We start from the raw sequence: 27,435 nt of genomic DNA, 5'->3' as shown, positions 1-27,435 counted from the left end.
TGCGCGGGCGTCCCGGAAGTGGAGCCAGGAGAGTTTGCGTGGTGGGAGTGGTAGCCAGTTTCCAGTAACCGCCTAGTCCGGATCTCAGGTTTGGGAGTACAATGCTAAGAGAGAATTAATGCGTAACATTTTAGAGATTATATACGGTGCATCTTCACAATCATCACCTCCCTAGATCCTTACAACAAGCATATAAGGTAAGTATTATAATCTCCAATTTATAGATGAGAAAATTGAGACTCAGAGTGAGAAGCAGCAGTCTTTACACAGCCTCAATTCAGGCGCCCACCAGATCCGGGTTCTTTCTGCTACGCTATCTCGAAAGTACTAATTAAAAAAAAAAATTTCCCCCCTTCACCTCCTTTGCCCTGCTGGTTTTTTGTTGTTGTTTTTTCTGTCTGTTTTGTCTTCTCTGTTTTCTCATTTTCTCTCCTCTAGGATTCACCAGGATTTTGATCCTGGAGATTCCTGATGTGGAGAGAGGTTCTCTGTCAATTGTGCCACCTCAGTTCCTGGTCTCCGTTGCCCTTCACCTTGACTCTCCCCTTGTCTCTCTTTTGTTGCATCATCATCTTGCTGTGTGACTCACTTGTACAGGCATTGGCTCACTGCACAGGCATGCTTTCTCTTCTTTTTCAACAGGAGGCCCTGGGGGTCAAACCCAGGTCCTTCCATATGGTAGGTGGAGGCCTTATGAATTGAGCCACATCCACTCCCCAGAAGTACTAATTTTTGACCATTTTGTATCTGTTGAGGAGTTTGTTGTAGCTCTTTCCAGCTTCACCCTACTTATTTGCTATATAACTCTGTGCAAGTTTTGTAACATCTTTGTGTTTCTGTGTTCCCACTTGTAAAATTAAGAATAAATAATTGTCCCAATATCCTGGGGTAGTTGTGATAATTAAATGAGTCAATATATATGAAACACTTAGAATAATGCCTGGCAAATAATAAGTGTTTAATTAATGGGAATTTTACTGCAAAATATCGTATTTTTTTTATCCATTTATAGAAAAGGTTCATGGGAAACACAAAACTATAACCAAAGCAGTGGCATTGAATATTAATTGCTCCTTTTCAGAACTTCAGGTCCTTTAACCCTTGGTAGGATACCCCCTTGCAGAGGGTCTCTGCCCAACTTGAAATAATTTATCTTAGACCATCAACCATAGCAAGTCCATACTCTGAACTCCAGATTATATATGGAGGATCAGAATATATAATGCACAGTCCACTGGCCTCTATTTTGGCTCCATAAACTGACTACCTATCTTATCTCAAATACTCCTTTGAGATAGCCAAGCCAAAAATGAAATTTGGAAGAGGATCTTTCTACCCTTGTCTCCACATTTCTACTTAAGAAATCCCAGTTCTTTCAGAATAAAAAGGTCACTCATGATAAGGTCACTTCATGAAGGGCAGCCTCACAGAGCTCATCTCTGCCGTTCATTAGCTATATAAACTTAGGCTGCTTAACCTAAATACTCCTGAGTCTCATTTTTTCCCCATCTGTAAAGTGGGGTAATAATAGTACCTATCTCATAAGGTTCTTAGGAGGGTTCTTACCTGCAGTATGCTTGGTTAGTTAGTGCACAGAACATAGCTCAATAAATGTTAGCATTTAGCATTACTTTTCCTGACTAATTTTCCATGTTTTTTACCATACCTACTTTGTGTTGTAGCCATACTTTTGGTTATTTGAGCAACTTCTCCTTTTCAACTTTTGTGTCCTTAAGCAATTTATCATATCCACATGGAATATTTACTTGGGTATTTAATACTCATCCCACCTATTGGCTCAATTTTTTTTTTCAGGAATCCTTCCATGTCCCAACCAACAATCAGTCATTCCTTCTCTTACAAAGGAACCTTATATAAAATATTGGGAGCTGGTTAGCTTAGGAATGTTTTATAAACTCCAGTTGCTGTGTAATAATTTATCCCAATTTTTGTTATGGAATTTAAACTTTTTCCTTGTTCTGCTGGTGAACTGTCTAGTTCTAGATTAGACAAAAAAACAGAGGCAATGAATTTAAGTACCCTTTCTCCATATTATGAAAGTCAGTCTTCTATTCCAATTCTATATTATATCCATAAGATATTCTATATCATTTCTTCATAAAATAGTTCTTTAAAATTTCAGAGAACAGAGTTAGATACAATGTGTGGAAGAAACAGAAAAACATTTCAGGAAGAAAATTTTTTCCCATAATTAGAGCTGTCTGAAATAAAAATAGACTGACTGGAAATAAAGTAAAATCCCCCACTCAAATTGATATTTTAACCAATGCTGGAATCTATTTATTATCTTGTTGAGATTCATGGATAATTTAGGAAAATTGGCCTAGCACCTCAAAGGTATCTTCCAGCTTTCAGACTATGATTCAATGGAGTAAGAACAAATCATATTCCAGTTATGTGAAATATTCAGAGTAGGCAAATGCATAGAGGAAGAAAGTAGATGAGTGGTTGCCATGTGCTAGGGGGAGGAAGGATTTGGGGTGACTGCTGATGGGTAAAGAGTTTATTTTGGAGGTGAGGAAAATGTTCTGGAATTAGTGGTGATAATTGCACAATTTTGTGAATATACCAAAAACACTGAGTTGTACAGTTTATTTTTTTTTTTAATTTCTCTCCCTTCCCCACCCCCCCCAATTGTCTGTTCTCTGTGTCCATTTGCTGCGTGTTCTTCTTTTTTTTTTTTTTTTTTTTTTTTAATTTTTTTTATTTTTTATTGACTTTGTAATAATATTACATTAAAAATATATATGTGAGGTCCCATTCAACCCCACCCCCCCATCCCCCCTCTCCCCCCCCCCAACAACACTCGTTCCCATCATCATGACACATCCAAAAATATGGAACGCTTCACGAATTTGCGTGTCATCCTTGCGCAGGGGCCATGCTAATCTTCTCTGTATCGTTCCAATTTTAGTATATGTGCTGCCAAAGCGAGCACCTGCGTGTTCTTCTTTGTCCACTTCTGTTGTTGTCAGTGGCATGGAAATCTGTGTTTCTTTTTTTGTTGTGTCATCTTGCTACGTCAGCTCTCCATGTGTGTGGCGCCATTCCTGGCAGGCTGAACTTTCTTTCACGCTGGGTGGCTCTCTTTACGGGGCGCACTCATTGCGCGTGGGGCTCCCCTACACGGGGGACACACCTGCGTGGCACGGCACTCCCTGCACACATCAGCACTGCATGTGGGCCAGCTCCACACGGGTCAGGGAGGCCTGGGGCTTGAACCGCGGACCTCCCATGTGGTAGGCAGATACCCTAACCACTGGGCCAAGTCTGCCTCCCAAGTTGTACACTTTAAATGGATGAATATTATGGCCTTTGAATTATATCTCAATAAAGTTGCTTTAAAAAAAAACACATCATAGTTGAATTATTTATCATAGAACCAGGAATTCTGAATTCTGGTTATGGCTTCTCCATTGACTAGCCTAGATGATTTATTTCATTTTGAGGGGCTTTAGGTCCCCACCCTTCTAGAAAGAGGGCACTGAATTCTGATATCGAGAGAGAAAAGTTATTTCATTTCCTCTGCCCTTGAAAATTATTCTTCTGACAAATATTACGTGATCTCTCTGATATGAATTAAGCAAATCAAACTGACCCTGAGAGCTAGAGTCTGGAACATAGGTTTATAAAAAATAGAAAGGGAGAAGAAGGTTGTGAGCCAATGCCCATACAGGTGAAATCTATGATAAGGTGGAAATGAGGAGTTGTGCAGTGAAGGTATATGACGGGGGTAGTGATACATTGGGTTGGGCATGCAAATTTGATGGGGGTAGAGTGGGAGGATGGGTTGGACAGTCCATGGACCTGGGGGGAGGACTAGGGGAGGGAGCAAGTGAGCATGGGATCGGCAGGTAGGTGGTTGAAACTACAATGTTGAAAAAGCTCCCATTGATATGACAAGGAAGGGTTACTGGTTTAGGGTGTTGATGGGGGGTGCATTTGGGACAGGGCATCCTTGGAGCAGTCTTTTGGAAAATGTGCAAGTGATTATTTTGCAATGGAAAGGAGTTGGACTCCCATCCTGGGGAGGTCTGGTATTCTCAGACAGAGAGTAGGGTGTCTCTCCACAGCATGGGCAATTCCTAGTAGGGGACGTCAGACTAGTTTGTCAAGCCCTCAGCATTGTTGCAAGTATCTATGAATCTTGTCCTTCAAGAAGTGAAGACTGGTCGTTGCTGTAGGCTCCAAGGGGAGGGGGAGGGAAGAATAGAATAGATGGAAGTTTGGGTAGTTAGGGGGGCAATGGAAGTGTTCTACATGATCTTGCAATGATGGATACAGACCATGTTAAATTTCATCAAAAATTTATAAAAGTGGTCTAAAATGTTAACCATAATATGAACCATTGATCAAAGTTAGTAGCTATGTTTCGATATTTGTATACCAGTTGTAACAAATGTACCATCCACATGTAAAAAGGTTAAAAAAGTGAGACACTGATCAAGAAATGGAAGAAAATGCCACTGTACATGCAGGACAACAGATATTACAGTGATGAAAGGCAACACGTCAAAAAAAATTTTGACATTTTTTAATACCCCAATTTTTTTAGACTTTATTTTAGTTTCAGTTTTTCTAAATCATTATTATATTTCATTTTCCTGATAATTGTTTTTGGCAATATTCTGGGCTTCATTTTTAAGGAAGTTTTGAATCACAGAAGAGGTACAACTATAACAGAGGAGGATCGTTGGTGTGGGGTGTCAGTGATAGGGGATACATGGGAGGAAGTTCACCTGGGCCTACATATAAGCTATATAAATGTGTTCAGGTGTTCATGGGGCATTGCCACAGTGGGTAGAGATTCACACAACTGAAAGAATATTGAATTCCCATCCTGGGGAGCTCTGCCACATTCTGTAATGGAACAGCAACAATCACCTAGCACAGGGGCAATGACTAGTGTCTATTGGTGGGCCCTTGATATTTACAGCTGTCCTTATGAGCCTTTGTCCTTGAAGTTGCTACATAGCCTAGTGTTGAAATGTGCCTAAGAGTTACCTCCTGACATCCTCCCTGTTGCTCAAATGTGGCCTCTCTCTGAGCCAAGCTCAGCATATAAATGCTTTGCATTCCCCCCAGCACGGCACATCACTCCCAGGGATTACTCCCAAACACCAGCTGGTGATGCAACTGGAAAAAGACCTTGAATAAAGGGGGGGAAAGGTAAAGACAAATGAGTTTATATGGCTAAGAGACTTCAAAATGAGTCAGAAGATCTTCCCTGAGGTAACCCTTTTATGCACGTCTCAGCAGGATCTCATAAATTGCCAAAGTACAGACTGCCCCAAATAGTGGGGTTCCTGAGGACTCTGGAGACACCCAGGTCCTAGGGTTATGGCAGATAGTTCCAGTGGCTGGTGCCTCGCCAGTGGGCCCTACTTTGGTGTTTTTACTCCCTGATGTGACAGAGTTGGACCAGATATGACTTCTCTACACATGCCTTTATTTGAACTCATAGTTGGTGCCAGTGTTAGTAGGTGTACTTCCAAGAGACTTGAATCTCTGGACAGTCCATGTGCCAGCTGGGTCCTACACCTCAGCAGAGTTGCAACACCTCTCCAGTTCATTGAACTCACCCAGGACAACTAACAAGGAGGTGAGGATGGACAACCACCACACCAAGGAACCAAGAGAATCTACAACTGCAAGCAAGAGAGTACCATCCATCAGTCGTATGGGACTAAATACCCCCCTCAATTAGAGGTGGAGTGTGCCTCACCATCCCAGAATCCTAATGATTGGGTAATAAAGTAGAGTGGACTTACTGGTATTCTACTATAGACTTATTGTGATTCTAGCAATGGAAAAAATTATATCATTGATGTGGAGATATTGTCCACTGGAGGTGCTGAAGTCAGGGAGAGGTACAAAGAAGTGTAATATGGGGAAACGGACTTTGGCCCAGTGGTTAGGGCGTCCGTCTACCATATGGGAGGTCCGCGGTTCAAACCCCGGGCCTCCTTGACCCGTGTGGAGCTGGCCATGCGCAGTGCTGATGCGCGCAAGGAGTGCCCTGCCACGCAGGGGTGTCCCCCGCGTGGGGGAGCCCAACGCGCAAGGAGTGCGCCCGTGAGGAAAGCCGCCCAGCGTGAAAAGAAAGAGCAGCCTGCCCAGGAATGGCGCCGCCCACACTTCCCATGCCGTTGACGACAACAGAAGCAGACAAAGAAACAAGACGCAGCAAACAGACACCAAGAACAGACAACCAGGGGAGGGGGGAAATTAAATAAATAAATAAATCTTTAAAAAAAAAAAAAAAAAAAAAAAAAAAAGAAGTGTAATATGGGGACAGTTTCAGGAGTTGGAATTGACCTGAGTGGCATTGCTATGACAGATATAGGTCATTGTATATCCTGCCATAGCCTTCAGAATTGAGTGGGAGAGAGTGTAAACTACAATGTAAAGCATAATCCATGATTAGTAGCAATGTTCCAAAATGTGTTCATCTATTGCAATGAATGTAGCACACTTACGAAAGAAGTTGTTAATGTGGGGGAAAGTGGGAGGTGTAGGGAGTGGGGCATATGAGATTCCCTCATTTTTTTTTTATGGAACATTTATGTAGTCTAAATATCTTTTAAAAATAAAAATATTTTTTTTAAAAGTAAAAAAAAAAAAAAAAAAGGAACTTTCCAAGTGATGATTTTCTCTTGAAAGGAGATGAGTGGCTTTCCGCTCTTACTCTGTCTTATAACCTCTGGTAGATTGCAAAAATACCACAATTTCTTCCTCTCCCTATGTCCATGCCCTTGCAATGTGACTTACTTGGCTGCTCTTTGAATCAAGAGATGGAGTTTTTCTCCATCCTCCTGGCCTTCTCGCCTGATTTGGCCAAGAAAGTAGAGCACAAGTGATGTTATGCCAGTTCCAAGCCTATATCTCAGAATACATGCATGCTTCTGCTCTACTTCTTTGAAGTTTATGAATCTACCACCTGAACAAACATGGGATAGCTTGCTAGTCACCCACATCGTTCCAGCCAAAATCAGCCAGACCCTGGGAACAGAGCTGACTAGGTGACTTGGTGACCACAGACACATTAGTGAGTCCAGTCAAGAAGAACCACCCAACTGAGCCTAGCCCAAATAGAATCATGACTTAAACAGATGGTGGTGGTTTTATGCCATTAATTTGGGTGTGTTCTGTTATGCAGCAAAAAACAACTATAGGAGAGGATTGTGGGAAGATGGAAGAGTAGGAAGCTCCAGGAATCAGTCTGCTTACCAAAAACAACTCTTGAACTGGCAGGAACTGTCTGAATCGACTATTTTAAATTCTGGAGTCTATTGCAACATGGGGCAGCATCCAGGGAAGAGCTGGAGGAAGAGGCTGGTAAATTGCAATAAGTACTGGTGAATTTTACCATACATGCTACAGCTACCATCCGTCACCCCCCAATCACAGAACAGGCAGTGGTGGGAACTGCAATTTGGTGCAACTTGCTCGTGCCAGGGAGGGCTATAAGAACCTAGTTCTGGGGAAATGGATGTGGCTCAACCAACTGGGTTCCCATCTACCATATAGGAGGTCCGGGCTTTGATGCCCAGGGCAGCCTGGTGAGAGCAAGCTGGCCCACACAGAGTGCCAGCCCATGCAGGAGTGCTGCCTTGCGTGGGAATGCCGCCCAGCGTGGGAAAGCCACTCTGCATAGGAGTGCTGGCCAATGCAGAAAGCTGGCACAGCAAGATGACTCAAAAATAGACACAGAGGAGAGAAAATAAGACATAGCAGAAGAGGGAGTTGAGGTGGCACAAGAGAGTAATCACTTCTTTCCCACTCTGGAAGGTCCCAGGATCAGTTCCTAGAGCACCTAATGAGAATACAAGCAGACACAAAAGAAAACACATCAAATGGACACAGAGAGCAGACAAAGGGGGGAGGGGGGAGAATTAAATAAAATAAATATTAAAAAAAAAGACTAGTGTTCCATAACTTGGGGTGGTATAGTCTGATAGCTGTTCACTGCTATGGATCGGCTACCTTAGTGCAGGGTGTGTGTGGGGGGGCAGATTTGAATGCAATCCTAATTCCAACTTCCCTTAGGGAAAAATGGCAGAGAATTCTTAAGATTCTTAAAGAGGCATACCTTTTTTTTTTTTTTTTTTTAGTTTATTCTCGACACTTTTCATTCTGTTGGGAACAAAAATAATTTAGAAAAGTTACAAATTGACAGCTCCAACTCTCAACAACAACAACAAGATGACTTAGCAAGAACATTTGCAATTACAGAGAAGAACTAGATTTCCAGATTTACAACTTAATAGTCAGAATGTTAAGCAACAAAAGAAATTTCAAAGCACACAAAGAATTTTTTGCGAGAAACCATCCCCGGGGAAGTTCATACATTGGAACATTTAGTCAAAGACTTTAAGCCAACTATCTTAATAGAAATCCATATAATAAGAACTGAAAGAAATTAGAAAAAAATTAAACTAAATAAAAAGATGGAAATAATAAAAAAGAAACCAAACAGAACAAACAAGATGGCAGTGGAGTAAGGAGCTCCTAGATTCAGCTCCTGCTACAGGGCAGCTAGCAAACAGCCAGAACTCTCTGGAGCTATCTGAAGCACCTATTTGGGGGCTCCAGGAGACCAGAAAAGCATCCTGCAACATCCTTGGGGGAGTGGAAGGAAAAGACTGCCCGTCTGCAGAGAAGACTCGTAAGTAGAGGCTCCACACCACAAAGGCTGGTGCCCATCCTCCACTGGAAGCACAAGGCACCTCGGGAGCTGCTCCACAGCTGGAATTAGAAATGGTCTCTGAAAGTGAACATACAAAAGAAGAGGTGAAGAAAAGAATGGAAAAAATTGAACAAGGACTCAGGGAACTAAATGACAGCAAAAGGTGTGCAAACATACGTGTCATGGGTGTCCCAGAAGGAGAAGAGAAGAGAAAGGGGGAGAAGGAATATTTAAAGAAATAATGGTAGAAAATTTCCCAACCCTATTGAAGGACATAGATATCCATGTCCAAGAAGCACACTGTACTCCCATCCAAAAAAAATCCAAATAGACCAACTCCAAGACATATACTCATCAGAATGTCAAAGGCCAAAGACAAAGAGAATTCTGAGAGCAGCAAGAGAAAAGCAATGTGTAACACATAAGGGATACTCAATAAGATTAAGTGCTGATTTCTCACCAGAAACCATGGAAGAAGACAGTGGTCTGATATATTTAAGATACGACAAGAGAGAAACTTCCAGCCAAGAATCTTATATCCAGCAAGACTTTCAAAATGAAGGTGAAATGAGAGTATTTACAGATAAACAGAAACAGAGAATTTCTAAGCAAGAGACCAGAATTTCAGGAAATACTAAAGGGTGTGCTAGAGCCCGAAAAGAAAAGACAGGAGAGGAAGGCCTGGAAGAGAGTGTAGAAATGAAGATTATATCAATAAAAGTAACTAAAAGTGTTAAAAGAGTGGTGGAAATAAAATATGACAGATAAAACTCAAAATATATTTGTCAGGAATAAACTTAACCAATGATGTAAAGCATTTGTATTCAGGAAACTGCAACTCAATGTTAAAACAAATCAAGAAAGCCCTAAATAACTGGAAGAACATTCCATGCTCATGGATTGGAAGACTAAGTATCATTAAGATGTCAATTCTACTCAAATTGATATACAGATTTAATGCAATCCCAATAAAAATAACACCAGCATTAAAGAAAAAATTGAAAACGTGATCATTAAATTTATTTGGAAGGGGTAAGGATTCCTGAAAGCCATAAACATCATAAAAGGGAAAAGTGAACCCTCATCTCCAGACTTTAAATCATAATACTTACCTATAGTGGTAAAAACAACATGGTACTGGCCTAAAGACAGACACAATAGACCAATGGAACCAAATTTATGGTTCAGAAACAGACCCTTACAGGTATGGTCAAGTGATTTTTGACTAGCCTGTCAAACTTGCACAACTCAGGCAAAACAAACCATTCAACAAATGGTGCTGAAAGAATTGAACATCCATAGCTGAAAGCAGGAAAGAGGACCCCTATCTCACACCTTATCCAAAAACTAAAAATGAAAGCAAGAACCATAAAACTTCTAGAAGAAATTATTAGAAAATATCTTAAAGACCTGGTGGTAGGTGGTGGATTCTTAACGGAGATAAGAGAAGGACTGAGTGGACTACTGATGTTTAATGTATATAGAAGTTTTATTAGCTTTACTGTATTAGTGTGGAAATGTATAGAGTGGATGGTAACACACAGTGAGCTAGTTTTTAAATGGGGATGTGATTGAAAATGGTCATCTAGTTATGTAGATGCCAATTGACAGAATAGTTGAGAAAAATCTAGGAACTGGATAGCACAGTAAACCAAGAGGTGGCTGAGGATTGTGGTTGATGGTACAGATGCAAGAGTGTCCTTTGTGAGCTAGAACAAATGTATATCACTATTGCAGGGTGTTGGGAATGTGGTGAAGCGTGGGAAAAATACAACTGGAGTGACCTGTGGATTGTGATTAGTAGTAATAATAGAATATTTTTGCATCTATGGAAAAGATGTACTGTGTTGATACTGAGGCAGTATGGAAAAAGTGAGCCAAATGTATGCTATGGACATGGCAATAATCAGATGATATTATTTTATCTGTAGCAAATGACACACCACATTGTGGTGTGTTGATGGAAGGGTGTTTGGGAATTCTGCACATGTGCATGATTGTTTTATTTGTTTACAACTTGTGTCATAAAAAATATATTTAAAAAATAATAATAGGGTGGGTTGGGGAAAAAACACACCAAATGTAAGATAAGAACTATGATTAGTAGTAAGATTTTGACAGTGTTCTTCCATAGTTTGTAACAAACATCTCATGACAACGCAAGGTGTTGGTGGAGAGTGTAATGTACCCCTGTACGATGTTACGCATGTTTGCTTTGTAAGATCACAACTTTTACTATACACTTAATTGTTTATGTATGTTCATATATAAATGATATAAAGATAATAATAATTGATTGAATTGGTTGGTGAAAATACTTTGTTTAGTAGTAATATTTCGACAGTGCTCTTTAGTCATTAAAAAGGTTTAAAAACAATGCAAGTTATTGGTGGTAGGGTGACATGTTATATATGTTTGATGTTATATATGTTTGTTTTGTAAGTTCACAACTATTATGCATTTATTGTTTATGTATGTTTATGTATGAGTGATATATTTCAATTTAAAAAAAAGGAACCAAACAAATTTTGCAACTGCAAAGTTCAGTAATTGGTATGAAAAACTCATTAGGTTCAACAGCATACTTGAACAAGCTGAAGAAAGATCAGCAAACTTGATAAGATATTAAGAATTATCCAGTGTAAGGTGCAGAAAAAAGTAATGAAGAAAAATAAACAGAGTCTGAGGGACATATGGGACAAATCAAGCAAACTAACATACACATCTTTGGTGTACCAAAAGGATGAGAGAGGGGGCAGAAAAAGTATTTGAAAAATAATGGCCAAAAATTTACCAAATCTGATGAAAGATAAGAATGTACACATTCATGACGTGCAACAACTCAAAACAGGATCGACCCTAAGGGATCTATATCAAGACACATTATAACAAAATTGTAAAAATCCGAAGATAAAGAGAGGATTTTGAAAGCAGCAAAAGAAAAGCAACTTCTCACATACAAGGGATCCCCAATAAAATTAACAGCAGATTTCTCATCAGAAATCATGGAAGCCAGAAGACAGTGTGATGGCATATTTAAAGTCCTTAGAGAAAGGGGGGGGAAAAAACCAAAACTATCAATGAAGAGTTCTATATCTGTCAAAATTATCTTTGAAAAATGAAAGAGAAAGTAAGACATTTACAGATAAACAACTGAAAATAGTTCATTACCAGAAGATCTGCCCTACAAGAAAAGGTAAAGAGAGTTCTTCAGGTTGAAATAAAAGGACACCATGCAGTAACTCAAAGCCATAAGGACAAGTAAAGAACATTAATGAAGGTCACTCACTACATAGGTAAATATATTGAACTTTTTGGCCTGTAACTGTTTTGTTCTGGATCTGTAACTGTTTCCCCTGGATATGACTTAGCAGAAAAATGTGTAAATTAACATTATAAATTTATGTCAATGGCCAGACAATGTATAAACATTTAATCTGAGACAATAACAATGTAATGGGAGAGGGACAGAGATATATAAGAGTAGGGAGATTTATGTTACTGACTAGGTTGGTACTAGTCTAAATTAGTCTAAGATGTTCATTGTATTTACAAAAGTAAGCACTAAGAAAATAATTTAAAAATATAAAGAAAAGGAAAGAAGGGATTCAAAATAGTACACTACAAAAAAGCAACTAAATTGGAAAAAAGGTGGTAATAGAGTAACTGAGGAACAAAAAACATAGACATACAGAAAACAGCTAAATGGCAGAAGTAAATGGTTTCTTCTCAGTTACCTTAAAAGTCAATGGATTAAACTCCCCTATTTAAAGGCATAGATTGGCAGAATAGATGAAAAAGTATGACCCATCTATATGCTGTCCACAAGAGACTCACTTTAGGTACGAAGACACAAATAGGCTTAAAGTAAAATGATGTGAAAAAGATATGCATGCAAACAGTAATCAAGGAAAGAGAGTAGTTATATTATTCTCAGAAAAAAATAGACTTTAAGTGAAAAAAGATTACAAGCAACAAAGGATATTATATATTGATGAAAGTTTCCTTCCAGCAAGAACATATAATGATTATAAACATATATGTATCTCAAAAAAGAGCCCCAAAATATATGAAGGAAAAATTGACAGAATTAAAGGGAAAAGAATTTCAACATACCACTCTCAATAACAGATAAAACATCTAGATAGATGCTTAACAAAGAAATAGATGGTGTAACACTATTAACAAATTAGACCTAATGGACAGGTATAGAACACACTACTCAACAACAATGGAATACACATTTCTTCTCAAGTTTACGTGGAATATTTCCCAGGATAGACCATATATTAGGCCACATATCAAATTTTAATAAATGTTAAAATACCAAACCATGCAAAGTATCTTCCCAGACCACAATCAAGTAAAGCTAGAAATCAATAACAAAAGAAAAACTGGAGAATTTACAAATACATACAAATTAAATAACATACTTTTAAACAGCCATTAAGGGGAAACGGACTTTGGCCCAGTGGTTAGGGCATCTGTCTACCATATGGGAGGTCCGCGGTTCAAACCCCGGGCCTCCTTGACCCGTGTGGAGCTGGCCATGCGCAGTGCTGATGCGCGCAAGGAGTGCCGTGCCACGCAAGGGTGTCCCCCGCGTGGGGGAGCCCCACGCGCAAGGAGTGCGCCCGTGAGGAAAAGCCGCCCAGCGTGAAAAGAAAGAGCAGCCTGCCCAGGAATGGCGCCACCCACACTTCCCGTGCCGCTGATGACAACAGAAGCGGACAAAGAAACAAGACGCAGCAAATAGACACCAAGAACAGACAACCAGGGGAAGGGGGGAAATTAAATAAATAAATAAATCTTTTTTTAAAAAAAATAAATAAATAAACAGCCATTAAGTTAAAGAAGAAATCACAAGGGAAATTAGGAAATATCTTAAGACAAATGAAACAAAAATACAGCATACCAAAACATGAAGTGCAGTAAAGACAATACTCAGAGGCAAATTTATATCTGTAAATGCATACATTAAAAAAAAAATCACACATCAATAATCTAACTTCACATCCAAAGAAACTAAAGAACAAGAAGAGCAAAGTAAACCCAAATATAGTAGCAGGAAAGAAAGAGTAAAGATCAGAAGAAGGATAAATGAAATAGATAATAGCAAAACAAGGAGAATCAACAAAACTAAAAGTTGGTTTCTTGAAAAGGTCAATAAAATCAAACCTTTAGCCAGACTGGCATAGAAAAAAGAGATCACACAAATAACTAAAATCAGGAATAAAAGTGGGGACATCATTAGTACTGGCATTACAGAAATAAAAAGGATTATAAGTGATATCAATCACTTCTCAGCCTTTTGGCCAAGATCAAGTGTATAAGTGGTATTTACAAATGAGAAAACTTAGAAGAAATGGAAAAATTCATACAAAATACCTATTCTTACATGAGAAGAAATAGAAATCTCTACAGATCTATAACAACGAAAGAGACTGAATCAGTAACAAAAACCTCCCAACAAAGAAAGTCCGGACCAGATGGATTCACTGCTGAATTCTATCAAACATTTAAAGAAGATTTAACACTATCCTTCTAAAACTCTTAAAAAAAAAAAAAAAAAAAAAAAGATGATGATGAGGGATTACTCCCTAACTCATTGTATAAGGCCAGAATTACCCCAATACCAAAGCCAGATAAAGTCAGCACAGGAAAAGAAATTTTTAGACCAATATCACTTATGAATGTAGGTGCAGAAATCCTCAACAAAATACTAGCAAAACAAATCCAACAGTATGTTAAAAGGATTACACACCACAACCAAGGAGGATTTTTTCCAGAATGCAAAGGTAGTTCAAAATAAGAAAATAAATCAATGTAGTACTCCACATTAATTTTATGAAGGAAAAAGACACATCCTCTCAATTGATGTAGAAAAGACACTTGCCAAACTCCAACATCTTTTCATGATAAAAACACATCGTGCCCCAGGCCTCCTTGTGAAGGCAGGCTCACCCGCATGTGGAGTGCTGCCAACCTGCAAGCGCTGCAGAGAGCTGACTCATCAAGGCAGCACAACAAAAAGGGAGACAAGTAAAAACACAGAAGAGCATGCAGCAAATGGATACAGAGAACAGACAACAAGCCAGCTGCAAGGGGGGGGGGAGGAATAAATAAAAATAAAATACACACAGAAGAACGCACAGCGAATGGACACAGCAGACAGCAAGCAAGCTGCAAGGAGGGGATTTTAAAAAAAACTCAGTAAACTTAGGGAATAAAAGGGAACATTCTTGAAAGACAAAAGCATTTCCATTTCAACAGTTTGTCAGCTTTATTAATATTGGGAAAAATTGATATGATGAAACAGATCTATAGTTTTGGGGCAAAATTGTAAAATTAAACATGTAGGTAACCTATTATATACCACTATAGGTATTTTTTGAAGAGAGATATGTGAAGAAGCTATTACCTACATAAAATATATATATAAATTTTTTTTCACCCTGGGTACCAGGAATATAAAAAAGAGCAGATATATTTAACTATACCATATTGTGATTCATCAAATAGCACAGACTTTCATTTCACAGGGTGTATCTGTTGACTTTGATTTAAACTATCAAGCATTTTATCATGTGGGAACATAAGTTATGTAGTCAGAAATGTAAGGATTTTGGACTAAATTTCATTCAAGTTGTGTTGTCTTACTGTATTGTGTTTTCAAAGTTCTGCCAGTTGAAAAGGGAAGCATTATGTTTACAAATCTGTTTTGAAACGTTTGCCAAGTTTTTGGTAATATCTTTAATAAAGATGTTTGTCTCCAGCATCCAAAGAATAAAATAATTAATAAAAGGAATGTTCTCAAACAATAAAAGCATTTATGACAAACCCACAGCAAATACAGTCAATAGTGAAAGACTGAACACTTTCCTCCTAGGATCAGGAACAAAAGAAGAATGCCAATTATCAGCACTGTTACTCAATTTGTATAGGAAGAGCTAGCTAGAGCAATCAGGAAAGAGAAAGAAATTTTTAAAATCCAAATTAGATGTTTCCAATTTCACAAATAACATGATCCTATATATAGAAAATCCCACAAATCCAAAAGAAAGCTACTAGAACTAATGAACAAATGAAGCAAAGTTGCTGGATGCAAGGTAAACATGCAGAAGTTATCTGAGTAACTCCACCAATAATGAAAAATCTGGAAAGGAAATCAAGGAAACAACTCTATTTACAATAGCATCTAAAAGAATAAAATACCTAGGAATTAATTTAATCAAGAATATGAAGGACTTGTACAGTGAAAACTATAAAACATTGCTGAAAAAAACACCTAGGGAAGCGGATGTGGTTCAAGCAATTGAGCTCCTGCTTACCATATGGGAGGCCCTGGGTTCGTTTCCAGGGACTCCTGGAGAAGGCAGGCTGACACTACAAGATAACACAACAAAGAGACACAAAATAGAAAGGCAATGAGAGATATGACAAACCAGGGAGCTGAGGTGGCTCAAGCAATTGAGGGCTTCTCTTCCACATGGGAGGTCCCAGGTTTGGTTCCTGATGATGCCTAAAGAGAAGAGCAGCAGCAAGTGTAAACAATGGGGGGGGGGGCACGGTGTGTGATAAAAAAAAATAAAAAAGAACACCTAAATAAAGGCATCACATATTTAGGGATTGGAAAACTGAATATTGTTAAGATGTCAATTCTTCCTAAAGCAATGTATAAATTCAAGGGAGTCCCTATCAACATTCCAGCAGGCTTTTCTTTTTTTTTTCAGAAATAGAAAAGCTGATCCTCAAAATCATACATAATTGCAAGGAGGCCCATTTAGCCAAAACAATCTTGGAAAAAAAAAAACTTGAGGACTCACACTTCCTGATTTCAAAACTTACTGTGGCCGCTGCTGCGGTACCGCGGGCGGGTCGCTGCCGCGCGGGCGGGTCGCTGCCGGGAGTCGGGCCGAGCCCACGGCCGGACTGGGGCAGCAGCGGGCGGCTCAAGGCTTGGTGGGGACGTGCGGTTCGATGGAAGAAGAACCACGGAGACGAGGTCTATACGCAGGTCTGATTTTATTAGGGAAGTACATGGGGTTTTATAGTCTCGTGGAGGCGGGGAGGTTGTGGGAGGGGCATGTCCACGGGGCAGCTGGGGATTGGCTGCAGAGGCAAGGGCAGACCTGCGGTTTAGGGCGTAAGCCATTGATGGCAGAGGGGGTTGTTTCGGAGGTTGTGCCGGGGCGGATACGGGATGAGGGCGGTTGAAATGAGGCGGGGAGAACAGCGATCGGCTGGGAGGGGGAAGATAACAGTGGCTGGGAGGAGGGGCGGAGGGAGGCAGCAGCATAAGCTGCTGCTGAGAAGGGCCATAATACAGAGAGGTTACGAAGAACAGTCGGGTAAAGTATAGGGAAGCGTAGAGCAGGGTGGGAGCAGGGGACAACTTACTACAGGAAACGGACTTTGGCCCAGTGGTTAGGGCGTCCGTCTACCATATGGGAGGTCCGCGGTTCAAACCCCGGGCCTCCTTGACCCGTGTGGAGCTGGCCATGCGCAGTGCTGATGTGCGCAAGGAGTGCCGCGCCACGCAAGGGTGTCCCCCGCGTGGGGGAGCCCCACGCGCAAGGAGTGCGCCCGTGAGGAAAGCCGCCCAGCGTGAAAAAGAGAGAGCAGCCTGCCCAGGAATGGCGCCGCCCACACTTCTGTGCCGCTGATGACAACAGAAGCGGACAAAGAAACAAGACGCAGCAAATAGACACCAAGAACAGACAACCAGGGGAGGGGGGGGAAATTAAATAAATAAATAAATCTTTAAAAAAAAAAAAAAACTTACTACAAAACTACAATATATAAACAGTATGATACTGGCATAAGGATAGACATAGACCAGTGGAATAGAACTAAGAGTCCAGAGTAAGGTCCACACATCATGGCAAGTTGACTTTCAACAAGTGTGCCAAGTCCATTGAATGGGGAAAGAATATTCTCTTCAATGAATTATACTGGGACAACTGGAAATCCATTTGCAAAAGAATGAATATGGGACTTTGGGAAGATGGCAAACTAAAAAGATATATGACTCTCTCCTCTCCCAGAAAAATAGCTACAGAACAGACAGAAAAGGCCTGGAAAATTTTTTTCTAGGGTTTAGGACAATAGGGTAGGCTGGAAACCTCCCAGAAAAGAGAGGGGCAAAGGAAAAGAATGCCAAAACTGAGCTAAAAGCTGCAGCTGCAGCTGCAGCTGCCAGTGCCTTCCCCCACCCTATAGACAATTTTGAAGTCTCTAGCCTCAGGCATATGGCTACAAACAGGGCCACAAGGATCTGCTCCCCCAGAGAAGGACACAGCCTAAGGCTGACAGCTTTTAAACCACAAATTTGGTCTGCTGTAAAGAGCCAGCCCTTCCAGACTGGGTGAGGCCACACCATTGTTTGCTTTGGAACCCTGCATGGGACTAAAGAGATCTGACCCTCTCAGTCACTCTCTCTACCCACCCAAGAAAAGATAGGGAGCTGCCAGCAAAGGTTGGAGAACAATCTCTGTAGAGTTTGAATTACAAGTCTCTCAGCCTCCAGGCAGTGTCCTCTATCACATTGATCCGATGCTTGTTGCAGTGAACATACTCCAAGCAGTCTTTGAACTGGGAGCACTACCAAAGAGCACTGTCTGCTGGCCAACAAGAAAGTGCATGTGAGGAAACTAAGAAGGCATTTTCTGGCCTTTAAGCCTCCCTTCCCAAGGCCTTTGAAAATGGGTCTGCAATCCATTACTGGGTCCATGGTCCAGATTTGAGCAACTAACAAGGACAGCCCTAAAGACCGAGAACCAAGATTGAACCAAGAATTAAAGAACAGCAGGAGCCCACAGCCTCCTGCCACTAAATCCCTACAAAAGAGAGAAATTGAGCATCTAAGTAAACTTACTGTCATAATCAGATGCTTAGACATCAGCAAAAAAGTTACAAGACATTTGAAGAAAATGGAAGAAATGGCCCAAGGGAATATACCAAAGCCCCAGATGAGACACAGGATTTGAGACAACTAATCAAAAGATTCATATAAATTTCCAAAATCAAATTAATGAGTTGAAAGACAACATGGCTAAATAGATAAAGGATATCAAGAAGACACTGAGTGAGCACTAAGAAGAATTTGAAAACCTGATAGAAAAGTAACAGAGCTCATGGAATGAAAGACCTGATAGTTGAGATAAAAACTATATTAGAGGCATACAATAGGAGACTCAAAATGAGAAAGGAAGGGATGCAGTTTTGGCTCAAGCATTTGAGCACCTGTCTCTCACATGGGAGTTCCCAGGTTTTGTTTCCAGTGCCTCCTAAAGAAAACAAACAATGAGCAGACCTTGAGCAAAAGCAACAAGGAGACGAGGAGCAAAAACAATAAGTAGACAACAGGCAAAAACAATGAGCAGACAATGAGCAAAAGCAAAAGAGCAGGGAGTGGATGTGATTCAAGCAGTTCAGTGCCTGCCTCAAACACAGGAGGTCCCAGGTTTGGTTTGTGGTGCCTCCTAAAGAAAAAACGGCAAGCAGACAATGAGCACAAACAATGCACACACACACACAAACAAGCAAACAGACGAGGGAGCTATTGGGGAAGGAGGGAATGAGAAAGAAAGAGTATAAGTGCTGTAAAAGAACAGGTGGAATTGAGAAAGAAGAAAGAGAAAATAATGGGAAAAAATGAGCAGGGACTCAGGGAGTTGAATAACACAAAATGGAGGAAAATACATGTCATGGGAGTTCCAAAGTGAGAGGAGAAAGGAAAAGGGGCAAAAAGTGGATGTGAGAAAATAATGGCTGTAAATTTCCCAACTCTCATGAAAGAAGTAAACTTACATGTCCAAGATGTGCAGCATACCTCAATCAGAATAAATCTGAATAGACCTACTCCAAGACACATGCTACTCAGAATACCAAACTCAAAGAGAAAATTCTGAGAGCAGCAAGGGAGAAACATCATCACACACAAGGGATGCCCTATAAGTCTTAGATTTCTCTTCAGAAACCATGGAAGTTGTGACGGTTTGCTCGGTCGCTAGAGGTGGGGTCTGGCTGCGGACGAGGGGTCGGTCCAGCTTGGGACGAGGGGCCGGTCCCACTTGGGACGAGGGGTCGGTCTCACAGGGGTTGCGCGGTTCGGCTGACGGGGTCGCCCGGCGAAGCCGGCGACGAAGGGGTCGCCTGGAGAAGCAGGCGACGAACTGGGGACAAGGGAGGCCAGGCCCTTGTCAGGGGCTCTCAGGACTGGAGGGCGCACGGCAGAAGAACTACCGCGGAGACAAGGTAAACACGCAAGTCCACTTTATTGAGGGAGAGGCAACAGTTTTATAGGGGCTGGGGAAGGCTGATTGGTCGAAGCCACGCCCTGCTCCGATTGGTTGCCGGAGAAAGGTCAGTGGGAGGTACTGGATGGGGGAGGGGTGGTGGTTAGGGATTGGCTGTTGCTGTTGCTGGGGGAAGTGGCAGGGTTTAGTGATTGGTGGCTGCTGTTGCTGGGGTAGAGGGCAGACTTGAGTTTCCCGCCTTGCACCTGGCTGTTGCTGCTGTTGGGGTGGGGGAAAGGGCAGACTGGAGTTTTCCACCCTGCGCCTGCGCAGGGAGAAAGAAGAAGAAGGGTGTTGCCTCATAAGGCATCGTGTGGCGCTATCCGGGAGGAGGGGCGGCCGCGGAATCATGGCCACCGAGAAGGGGAGACCCGAGGGCACTCTGCGCCCATGCTGAGCTCCCTTCAGGGATGGCGGTGAGTCCGACCAGCCACCCTATTATGGGGGCAGCAGCTTGGAATTAGGCCTACCACGGCCGCTCCCCCGCCGGGCCAGCAACCCACACTTCAGCCCGAGGGGTGACCGCATTTCCCCCTTCTTTTCAAATAAGGGCCAGGATGGCAGCAGCAACAAGTAGCTGAGGCCCAAGAGGCAGTAAGCAATGAGGGAAGCAGGGCTGAAGAGGGAGGTGAGTATGACGGGGATATAAATGTACAATTTGGGGGGCGGTATCTTGCCGTTGCAAACAACGGTGGCCAATGTCCAATTCTCGTTGATCTCAGCAGCTATAAGGTCCATCTGCTGTTAAAAGTCCAGGATGACAGCGCATTACAGGTAGTTGATCTCTTCTTGGCGGCGACGAGCGGTAGAGGCAGACTGTGTGATGGTCTGGAGGATCACAGCTGTGAGGACAAGTCGCGTCAGGGCACCAGCGGCGGTGGTGGCGGCAGCGTCGGGAGTAGTGGAGACATAGGCAAGGACAACAAGAAGGCCAAAGTCTCCACGGGCGCGAGAGAGGCCGATGTTAACGGGGCGGGCCGACATGGGGCGGCCCAATCTGCAACGCAATGGGGGTTCAAGCAAACAAAAAGGAGGGGGGCGGGGGACGAGAAAGGACGCTTTGGATGGCTGAGAAGAGGAGTGAGGTCGAGACAGGATGAAGCTCCGCAGAAGTATGGGGAGGCAAAAGTAGAGACGTTATTGGATGCTAGAAAGCAGGCCGCGGGCCGGGGAAAGCGGGTTGCGGGCCGTTTAGCGGGGCTGGAGCTGCTTGAGAGCGATGGCGGCATGGGGGGCCGCGGTTACAGAAGACTTGGGGCACCTGTGGGAAGAGTGAGCAGGAAGAGGTCGGGTAGGAGGAGGCCGAGAAGATGAAGTGGGGGGGGGTGTCCTCGGCAGTGGCGAGTCGCTGATAGCTGACCTGTACGTATGTGCTAAAAATTGCATTAGCCTGATCCTTGGCGAGTTGGATGATCCTTCTAATAGCCCATGGTCCGACTGCCAGTACGAAGAGGACAATAATTAGGGGGCCTACGAAAGGGAGGATGTAGGGGAGGATGCCATTGAATCCCCAGGAGAAGCCTCCTTGGGATTCTCTCTCCCTTTTTCGCTTTTCCAGGCCGGCCCTGACTTGGGCCAGATTGTCCTGAATGAGACCAGAGTAGTTAGCATAGAAACAGCACTCCTCGCCGAGAGTGGCACAGAGGCCTCCCTCTTTGAGGAGGAGGAGGTCTAACCCCTTACGATTTTGAAGAACCACTTCGGATAGGGAGTTAAGCGATTTTTCTAGGTGGCGGACGGATGTTTTGAGACGGGCAACATCCTCGTCAACGGCTGCCCTGAGAGATGAGAAAGCGGTGCTGTGAGTGGTTAAGGCTGCAATTCCGGTGCCAGCTCCTGCAAGACCTAGAAGAGAGGCGATAGTAATGGCGGTAATGATTTCTCTTTTCTGCACATGGACTGGAAGAAGATAGTGCTGCCAGGAATCAAAGAATTGGTCATTTGTATGATAGAAAACCCGGGGGAGTATGATTGCGAGCACGCAGGTTTCGTTGGTGGAGTTGAGTGTGGGAGGAAGGGCGCCCGGCTTGCCACAGTAGCAAACGGTGCAGCAAGAAGTGATACCGCCTCTGCCCACTGGGCCTAGATAAGGTGACCATGCCTGACTAGGCCTTTGCTGCTAACGGCTGGCCGGCGCTGCCCTCCCCCTTTTAATCTCCCGCCTAGCCCAACATCCGGCCAGCTCTCACTCCCCCTTTCCCCTCCCCTATTCCAAACCTCTCCGCCAGCCCTCTGCCTAGCAACCGCTTACAATCACCTATCAGGAAGCAGTACCCGCCCGCACCTATCAAATCCCTCCACGCAGTCCCTAACCCTATAAAGCTATGTTCCCTTCCGCAATAAACCGGACTTGCGTACCAGACCTGGTCTCCGCGGCATTCTTTCTCCCCTCGCCGCGCGTCCTCCACGCCTGAGAGCCCCTCTGAGGCTGTCTGCCGCAGCCTCAGACGCCTTTGCAGCCAGCTGACCCCTCCAAACCCCCCCGTCAGCGTCGGGGTGCAAGCCGCCCCAGCCGCAACTGGCGCCCAACGTGGGGCAGTTCAAGTCCGGTCCGACGTGACCGCTGCCTCACCCCCGTGGGACCTTGCTCCCACCCCTTCGCCACGCTCTCAAGGTAAGGACCCCCGTTATCGGCCCCCGGCAGAAAAATGGGCGGGCGTCTATCTTCCCGCCAAGCGCCGCAAGTCAGAGCGCTTGCTGGCCTACTAGCCTGCCACCAATGTAAAGTTTCGGGCAGGCAACTCCAGGCTTACTGGGATCTACTGGTCCCCTTCAACCCCTGGCTTTCTACTGCCAATCTCTCGGACCCTGATACCTACCTGAAATTGGCCCTGCCTATCAACAAGGCCAGCCACAAGCCCGAAAATCCACACAAGCTTATAAGGCAATCAACTCTGTTCCAGCAAACGCCCACCCCCTTTCACAACTCTTTGAGCTCCCTACTATCTACATGACAATGTATCTCTGGGCTAGTGAAGGCTGATATAATTAATCCACTGGTATGAGAGAAAAACGTGGCAACATTTATGTTCTGTTTTATTTCCATGCTAATTCTAATTGGACTTCTTTAACCAAGATATTAAAATTAGTACAAAAATTTTATCAAGGTTTAAAAAGGAATTTTCAGTTTTAAATCAATAGTTTACTCCTGAACTTCAAGTCTCAGTATAGTCTTACAGTAATTATCCAAAAATGTGTGCTAATGGTCTGCCTAACTGCTTCTCAAGTTTTTTAGCTGATTGCTGATAACTGATAGGAATGTTTCCGAGCACAGGCTTTCGTGTTGCAGGCAGCATGGGTTCCAGAGAAAATCTTGAAAGGTACAATCTAAAATGTGCTATATAACAGAGGATTTAAAAGCAGCTATACTAAGAAACTAAGAATTATGAATTAATTGTAAACTGTATGTTTCTGTTACTGTGTTGTGATTGTTCTGTGTTTGTCTGTTCGTTCAATGTCAGTGTATATTTTGATACCTCCGGATGGTAAATATAAATTAATAAAAATTTATAAAAGAGCTCTATACAAATGGCCAATATTGCATGCTACTAAGTATTTAAAGAAAAGTTCATTATTTCAACAAGCTTGTTTAATGTTCACAGTATTGTTATAAGAGGTTTGCTTGATAACTTTGATGTAGGCTATATGGAATGTGTTTTTATTATTAAGGAAACAGAAAATAATTTTGTCCTGAAATAAAATAATTGACTATTGGAAAAAGTAGAGTATAGGATGAAACCTGAGTGAATGCTAAAACTGCAGAAGATTAATGGACAAAGAATTTTTACAGTTAAAGTTAAATAAAATTTAATGGGTCTATCTATAAAATTTTACAAGCTTTGGTGTCGGGTAGTATGCTGATGCAAAGTTGAAAATTTTTGTTCTTTCTCAAGGCCTCTCACCATTAATCTGTTTTGATAAAAGTTCTTATCCTCAGTCAGTATACAAAGAAAGTCTATCTAATGTTTCTTGTGCTTATTGTTTCCTTTCCTCGGTGTTCCAAGAAAGAAAGCTTTATCTCTTAAAGGAACATAACGTTCAAAACTGCTTTCTCAAGACCTAATCCTGAACAGTGGCCTTTTGTTCCAAACTAATTATAAGAGATTTGTTCTTTTACCTTGAAAGAAAAATTAAAGTAATAATTAAGTTCATTTAATATGTTATAAGCTAAATAAAGGTGTTTTACAGTGTTATAAAATTAACAACTTTTTCTTCCCTTAAACCCTCTATTAATTAAAGTCGTATGGATAAAAGGTTTCTATGAATGTTTAAAAGTGTATAAAGTTACCAATATTTCAGCATAACATTAAAGAAAAGTACAATATGGTTAATTATAGTTTTAATTATTATAAAAGAGTATATGTCACAAAAACAACCCCTTACCATAGATTAAAGTAACAACACTAGTATGCAGCAATCCCAAATACTGCTAGTTTGTTGCAAAAAGTTAAAGTCCAGCTGTATTGCTATCACTTTGTTTTAAAACTTGCTGAGACTCTCTTTAGTGTCTTACACAAATCAAGCCAACTGCATTCCTTTATCTGTAAAGAACCCAACAATAAACTTTTGCAGTGCTTTTCAAGGCTATGTGCATAGCCCAACCATCTTGTACAGTATTTACTGATAGTAATAGTAATGAAAAAGCAGCATAAAAAAAAAAAACAGCATGTGTTACTTTCCAAAAAGAACAGGTTTAGCCAACTCCTTATTCATCTGCTCAATGCACAGAGCTTTGAGCCATCATTAAAGTTTTACAAATGTTTTAAGAGTCCTTGAATATTGTCTCTGATTCTGAATATGTATGCCTTACTGACAAGCACACCACTGCCCTTTTCTCCGAAAACCCCTGTGCTCAAATTCTTCTAGAAATCTTCCACGGGACCTTTAACTGCCATTACCCCCCCACACACAAGTTGCTCCAGGGCCTCACAAGGCTCCCCCTCTCCCCACTATACCACCCTTTCCCTGGCTCCAAGCCTCTCTCCAACTCCACTACTGTCTTCACGGACGCCTCTAAGACCAAGTTTACTTATATTGCCTACTCTCCCAGCCGTGACTTGCCAACCGTTTACTGCCAAACCCATCCCAGATCCGTTCAGGTGGGCGAGCTACTAGCCATCCTCACTGCCTTCCAACACCACGGCAATGAGCCCGTCAACATCTTCACTGATAGTACGCCCTGCAAGTTTGTTCAGTTATTGCCCACGCTGTTTTCTTTCCACGTGACACACCCATTGATCAAGCACTCCATGCCTTGCAGCGAGAGCTCAAGCTCCGCACACAGCCATAGTACATTTCTCATATTCGCAGCCATTCAGGGCTGCCCGGGCCTCTAGCCGCGGGTAACTCTGTTGCCAACCAAGCCGTCTCCACCCATACAATAGCCACTGTCGGAGACTTGGTCAATCAAGCCAAACTTCTCCATTCTAAGTTCCTCTTTTCAGCAGCCTCACTTCAACGTCTTTTGCCGGGCCTCCCCAAGGAAACGTGCAAGCATTTGGTGCGTGCCTGTAAAACATGCGCCCCCTTCTTGCCGCTTGGACCGTTGCAGCCACAAGGGGTCAACCCCCGCGGCCTCAAGCCAAACTCCCGATGGCAAATAGACGTCACCCATGTGCCATCATTTGGGCGCCTCAAGTATGTCCATGTCACAGTCAACACCTTTTCTCACCTTTGCTACACTGTCCCCTTACCGGGGGAAACAGCCAAGCATTGCATTAAAGCATTGCGGCAAGCCATCTTATTCATCGGGGTTCCTTGGGATGTTAAAACCGATAATAGGCCTAGGTATTGCAGCTCCTCATTCGCTGCATTTCTCCAGCTCTACAACATTACTCACCACTTCGGCATTCCATACAACCCCCAGGGGCAGGCTATAGTAGAATGCATCCACCGCCATCACAATTGCCACCCTTCTAGGTCTTGCCGGCGCAGCCACTGGAGCTGCAGCTCTCAGCCTCCAAGATAACTCCTTTTCAACCCTTGGGCAAGCTGTCGATGCAGACATCGCCCACCTTGAGACTTCCATGGCCCACCTTGAAACATCTCTCAACTCCCTGTCCGAGGTCGTTCTCCAAAACCACAGGGACCTAGACCTCCTCCTCCTAAAAGAGGGGGGCTCTGAGCAGCGTTAGGAGAAAAATGCTGCTTCTATGCTAACCACTCTGGCCTCATTCGAGATAACCTCGCACAAGTTAGGGAGGGCCTCCGCAAGAGAAAGCAGGAACGTGAAGCCGGATGGTCTTTCTCTTGGGGGCTGCCCAATGGAATCCTTTCTTACTTTCTCCCCTTTCTAGGCCTGCTCCTCACCCTTGTCCTCCTATTAGCCCTAGGACCCTGGATCATCAGGCGAATTGTCCAGCTTGTCAAAAATCAAGTTAACTCTGTCCTTAGTAAGCCCATCCAGGTCCGGTACCAGCGAATCCACACCACCGACGAAGACGCACCAGGAGTCTCCATTAATTGCTGTCCTCCCCAAATGGCCAGCCGCCTCTCAACGCACCCAAGCCCCAGCCCCCCTGCCCCTACCCCTTCTCACCGCCCATCCTAACCCCTTACCCTTACCCTTTCCCCTCCCCCGCCCTGTTTATCTAAGGCCGCCAACATTCCATCGAGGCGCTGGACTGGTTAGCCAATGACGGGCAACGGGATCGGCCCGCCAGTCAACCTAAGGCAGGGACACGGCCTTTTGCTGCCGCGCTTCCCCATGACGGGTAAGACTGGCCACCTGTGTGGCACGGGCATTGCCCGGCTGGGCGCAATCCCGACCTAAGACAGGCACAGTCCCCCTCCCTCCTCAAATCAAGCTTTTCGGAGGAGCTTAATAAAAACAAAGGGGGAAATGTGGGAGGAAGGGCGCCCGGCTTGCCACAGTAGCAAACGGTGCAGCAAGAAGTGATACCGCCTCTGCCCACTGGGCCTAGATAAGGTGACCATGCCTGACTAGGCCTTTGCTGCTAACGGCTGGCCGGCGCTGCCCTCCCCCTTTTAATCTCCCGCCTAGCCCAACATCCGGCCAGCTCTCACTCCCCCTTTCCCCTCCCCTATTCCAAACCTCTCCGCCAGCCCTCTGCCTAGCAACCGCTTACAATCACCTATCAGGAAGCAGTACCCGCCCGCACCTATCAAATCCCTCCACGCAGTCCCTAACCCTATAAAGCTATGTTCCCTTCCGCAATAAACCGGACTTGCGTACCAGACCTGGTCTCCGCGGCATTCTTTCTCCCCTCGCCGCGCGTCCTCCACGCCTGAGAGCCCCTCTGAGGCTGTCTGCCGCAGCCTCAGACGCCTTTGCAGCCAGCTGACCCCTCCAAACCCCCCCGTCAGCGTCGGGGTGCAAGCCGCCCCAGCCGCAGTTGAGGGTGCCGACATTAAGACACGGGGTGTGACCTGTGGAGGAACACAGCCATCTTGTGTTATTGGGGG

General features: G+C 43.3%; 1 long non-coding RNA gene and 1 other non-coding gene across 2 annotated transcripts; one reads left to right on the top strand and one right to left on the bottom strand.

The window, feature by feature from the left end:
- Positions 1–20: 20 nt before the first annotated feature.
- On the top strand, positions 21–27,209 carry LOC139439895 (uncharacterized). Its single transcript, XR_011649999.1, has 2 exons — positions 21–197; positions 8,136–27,209. It is a non-coding gene; the product is annotated as an uncharacterized lncRNA (long non-coding RNA).
- Positions 2,853–2,959, bottom strand: LOC131280337 (U6 spliceosomal RNA). Its single transcript, XR_009187823.1, has one exon. It is a non-coding gene; the product is annotated as a U6 spliceosomal RNA (small nuclear RNA).
- Positions 27,210–27,435: the final 226 nt, after the last annotated feature.

The sequence above is a fragment of the Dasypus novemcinctus genome, chromosome 10 (genome assembly GCF_030445035.2).
Source record: "Dasypus novemcinctus isolate mDasNov1 chromosome 10, mDasNov1.1.hap2, whole genome shotgun sequence".
Classification (NCBI taxonomy): domain Eukaryota; kingdom Metazoa; phylum Chordata; class Mammalia; order Cingulata; family Dasypodidae; genus Dasypus; species Dasypus novemcinctus.
This window is presented reverse-complemented; position numbering and strand designations above follow the sequence as displayed.